This window comes from Primulina huaijiensis, chromosome 10 (genome assembly GCF_012295235.1).
Source record: "Primulina huaijiensis isolate GDHJ02 chromosome 10, ASM1229523v2, whole genome shotgun sequence".
NCBI classification, from domain to species: domain Eukaryota; kingdom Viridiplantae; phylum Streptophyta; class Magnoliopsida; order Lamiales; family Gesneriaceae; genus Primulina; species Primulina huaijiensis.
This window is the reverse complement of record NC_133315.1, coordinates 7,625,390-7,630,835: the sequence shown is the minus strand read 5'-3', so window position 1 is coordinate 7,630,835 and position 5,446 is coordinate 7,625,390.

Genomic DNA, 5,446 nt, shown 5'->3' with positions numbered 1-5,446 from the left:
AGAAGGTTTATAAAAAATTTCAGCATAATATCTAAACCCATTTCGAATCTTTTAACAAAAGATACACAATTTGAATGGACTCAAAAATGTGAAAATGATTTTAAAAAAATAATTAATCTTTTAATTACATCATTTATTTTACAACCTCCAGATTGGTCTTTACCATTTAAATTAATATGTGATGCAAGTGATTATGCTATAGGAGCTGTGTTAGGACAAAGAAAAGAAGGAAAACCGTATGCAATCTATTATGCTAGAAGAACCTTAAATAGTACCCAAATAAATTATTCAACTACTGACAAAGAATTACTTTCAGTAGTATTTGCATTAGATAAGTTTCGATCTTTCTTAATTGGTTCTACTACTATTGTTTACACCGATCATTCTGCCATAAAATATTTATCAAATAAAAAAGATGCTAAGCCAATATTAATACGGTGGATTTTATTGTTACAAGAATTTGATATTATAATTAAAGATAAAAAAGGAAAAGAAAATGTTTTAGCAGATCATTTATCTAGAATAATGGCTGAATTATCTCATAATGAAATACCAATAAATTAAAATTTTCCAGATGATCAGTTGTTTTACGCTACTATTATGCCCTGCTTTGCTAACATTGTAAATTTCATTGTGACAAATGAAATACCTTCTCATTGTAATTCACAGGATAAAAATAAATTCTTGATAGAAGTTAACAAATTTTATTGGGATGATCCTTACTTGTTTAAGTATTGTCCTGCCCAAATTTTTCGACGATGCATACCCGACAATGAAGTAAGTAATGTTATTAAATTTTGTCATTCTGAAGCATGTGGAGGTCATTTTTCATCCAATAAAACAGCTAAAAAAATCTTACAATGTGGATTTTATTGTCCGTCTTTATTCAAAGATACGCATTTATTTTGCACATCTTGTGAAAACTGTCAGAAGATGGTATCAATTTCAAAACGAAACATGATGTCTTTAAATCTAATTATAATTATTAGAATATTCGATAGTTAGGGGATAGATTTTATGGGTCTATTTCCATTATCTTTTGGATATACGTACATTTTAGTCGTTGTTGATTATGTTTCAAAATGGATTGAAGCAATTGCATGTAGAACTAATGATCATAAAGTTGTTATAAAATTTTTAAAAGAAAATATTTTTATCCGATTTAGAGTACCTAGAGCAATAATTAGTGATGGGAGAAGTCATTTTATAAATAAATCATTTTCTTCTTTGTTAAGAAACTATGGCATTACACATAAAGTTTCTACCCATATCATCCTCAAAGTAATGGTCAAGTTGAACTTGCAAATAGAGAAATAAAACAAATTTTAGAAAAAAAGTTAATCCAAATCGAAAAGATTGGTCTTTAGGATTAACTGATACATTATGGGCATATAGAAGTGCATTTAAGATATCATTAGGGATGTCACCATATAGGTTAGTTTTTGGTAAGCATTGTCATTTACCGGTTGAACTTGAACATAAAGCTTATAGGGCAATTAAATCATTTAATATTAATTTAGATGATGCTTCTAAATTAAGAAAATTGCAATTAAATGAACTTTAAGAATTAAGAAATGATGCATATGAAAATTCAAAGATTTATAAAGATAAAACTAAAGCCTTTGTAAGGTCCAAGATTAAGACGACGTAATCCAACTGCATGCAAATCTAGGAAATATGAAAAATGAGTAATTAATTGATTTTAATTGCTAATTGATTCGGTGACATACTTGTTTATATGCTAAATGGGATATTATTGTCATCATGCATAAAATTTTATTTTTTAGAAATATTCAAGTGACGATCGAGGAACAGGGACCGAGAGCTGAAAAATGAAAAATGTTTTTATTAAATAATTAATTTTAATTGTTTAAAATAAGGTTGAGGGTTTTTCATATTTTTGAAAATAAGGGGTTTTTAGGTGATTTTATACGCCGGGACGTAAATTTTATCGGTGTGGGTTTTTCAATAAAAATGCGAGCTTTTTGGCAACCCGGCTAATAAATTCACAAATTCATTTAAACAAAAACCTTGTTGATATTTTATTAAATCCTAATTAAGACTAATGAGCTTAATTTATTGGCTTAATAGGCCTAAGCCAAGTTAATAGTTAATTAGTAATTTGCAAAAAAAAAGGTTAAAAACCTATACCTAGCAACTAAAACTCACGGCCACACTCTTAAATTCAGAAACAACTCTCCCCCAAAACCCTCAACCACACGGCACCCACATCCCACGTAGAAAGCAAGGAAATAATTGAGAAAACTCCAAAGGGAAACTTCAAAGCCTTCGTCTCCTCGTCCCGTTCTTCGTCGACAACGATTTTTCGTGCGTATAAAACGCAAAGGCACGTCATACATCTCTTTTTCTCATCCATCATATCATAATATTGTTTTAAATATAGTATGCATGAAGAACATGGAGTTATTTACTGTATTTTTCGGATTATTGCACTTATAGGCGTTAAATCTATGAGTTTGGAATCCATAAATTGTTTCATGCACGTAAGAGGCTGCCATGACATTAGGACATGATCAAGAGATGTTTTTACACGAATTTAAATGGTCCTAAACTCACTCAACTCGCTGCACCACAAGCTATGCATAGAAAATCGTTTTTTGCTGTCATGAAGCTTTGGGGTTTGGCTTTCATGTTCCAAGGGGAGGACAGGCCTGGGCATGGGTTCGGGGCTAGCCTAGGGTCTGGTTGTGTCAAGGGGAGAGTCCTAGCCAAGCTAGGACTCGGATTAGGAGGGCTGGGAGGAGTCCTTGCAACCCGATAACTTGTGCAGGTGTGCGCAGGATATTGCGCGACTTGCAGGGGAAGGGAAGCACGGTCCATGGTTCGTGGGCTGGGTTAGAGTGACTCATTAGGTCCTAGGAAGGTGCACTGGGGGTTGGTTTGGGTGCTGGGTAGACGGCTAGGTCCCTAGGTGCACAAAGTTGGAGGCCATGCTAATTGAAACTCTCGGCCAGAATAGGGAGAAGTGAGGGGCTCACGATTTTGGGTTTTGGTTGGGTTCCTAAGTGATCTAAGGATTCAGTAGGGTATTCTAGGGTGTTGGGCAAGTTTTGGATCAACATGGTTTGGGGGTGACTCGAGAAAATCGAAAGATGGCTCGGGGTCGAAGTTTAGGTGTCAATTTAGGGTTTTAACAAATGAAAAATTGAAAAACAGCTCACGGGGGTCGAGTCGTGGTTCATAAGGGCTAAAATAATATACAAAGACTAAATTTTGAATTTAGGAATTTTATATTAAAGTTTGGGATTTTTCGGGATTAAAACACCGTAAAAACAATTAAATAAAGATAAATGTAAAAGTCTAATATTTAAGCTAAATAAAATTATGAAAAAATTAATTTAAGCTTAAATAATTAGTTGGGACATGTTAGAGTCAAGAAATAAAGAAAAAAGTCAAAAACGTAAAATGTTAAGTCTAGGAGTAAAACGGTCTTTTTACACCAAAAATTAGTAACCGTAATGGCAGTGCTCTGAATGTTATTTTTATGATATTATGATTATTTTCAACTGTTTATGAAATTTTCATGATTAAATAATGATTTTTTTAAAATGTCAATTTGATTTTTATGCTTTAAGGTCGACATTTAAAAGACATGTTGCATGCTTAGTTTCAAAAGAAAAATGTAAAGTTATGCATGATTTTTATAAAGTAATGAGAATTTTAAACGTAGAAGGAAGGGAAGTAATTGTGACTAATTCGATAATGTTAGAGATATCGTAAGGGTTATGGTCCTAATGGGAGCCCAACGATCGTGTTTCTATCATTACGAATATGTGGTAACGGTTTTGTGGTAACGGTAAGAATGAGAATTTCGTGAGGGGAAAAGGCCCCCGAGGGAACCCATTTATGGGAAAAGGCCCCAGAGGGAACCCCGACGATCGTATTTCTATTCGATGAGGATAGGCCAAGGCCCAGTTGACCGGTGAGAGTGTCGTTGACGTCCCCGCCGCCCAGTACTGTGGTTACACGTAGATGGATCCATCGACTTTTGAGGTTTATGTGATGATGAAGAAAGTCACAATTAACGATCTGAATTCAACAAAAAGGAAAAGGAAAAATAAAATGTTTATGATCATGAAAAAAGTTTAAGTTATGTCATGTTGAGGAAAAAAAAGAGAAAATTAAAATTTATGTTTGCCTGTCATGAAATGTTATTTTTACGTAAAAGTATTTTTACTGTTGTATGTGGTTTTATACGTATTATTTGTTATAAAGATTATGGTGTGTTGAGTTTTTAGACTCACTAGGTGTGATGGATGCAGGTGAGGTTGAGGGAGGTCTTGACGGATGATTTGACTTGACTGATGGCACACACAACCCGAGGATCAGCGCTTCTACTTTTTCCGCATTTATAATTCATAATTTACGTTAAAGATTTTAAGACAATTTATTTGTGCTTTTGAGAGATTTTTGAGAGGTTTAGTATGGGCTATACTTTTCAAATTTATTGCTTTTTAGGTCGGTTAACTTTTGACATTTCATTTTTATGACTATTTCATTTGATTTTTAAAATGCTAGTTGGTTGATGTTTTATTTTAAAAATGGTAAAATATTTTATAAAAATATTTTCATGTGGTATATGTAAAGGGCCGAAAATCGAGTGTTAAAAAAAAATAAAAAAATTTCTAGTACTTTTTAAGAAAAAGAAAGGCAGACGCTTCAGTTGGTATCAGAGCCAGGTTCTTGTAAAGGGTTGTGCCACCATCAGTGCCGGAAAAGATCTGTCATCAAGCCTCAAGTCGTAAGTCTTACATGCTTTATGTGACTTAATATGTTGTTACCTGCATGAAGATATGAATATTTAATATGTTGTTACCTGCATGAAGATATGAATATTATGCTTATGTAACATGTTTATTAGCTCTTTGAGTACTTATACCTTGCATGCTTAAATTGCTAAAATGAGTTAGGATATGTCCCATGATTAGAGAAATTGGATTTAAATGCACGTTGGTTACGTTAGAATTTGGAAAACGTTCAGATAAAATGCCTCCTAGACGTGCCCCCGTTAATGGAAACCAAGCAGAGAAAAGTGTGAATCAACAAGGAAATGCACCACCACCACCAGGAGATGCTGCTACACGTGCATTAGAGGGGATGGCTCGTATCTTCGAGCAGTAGATACAGCAACAGCAGTTACAACAGCAGCAGTTGCAGCAGCAGTTACAGCAGATGCAACAGGCACCTAGGCCACAACATGATGTTTATGATCAGTTCCGGAGGTTAGGGCCGAAGGAGTTTTCTGGCACCACCGATCCCTTTGCTGCTAAGAGTTGGATCCGTTCACTTGAGGTACACTTCCGTTATCTGGATATGGGGGATGCGGATCGAGTGAGGTGTACTACCTATCTATTTAGGAACGACGCTTCTTTATGGTGGGAGGAGCCGAGCACGATGTTAATCTCGCTACTATCACTTGGGCTCA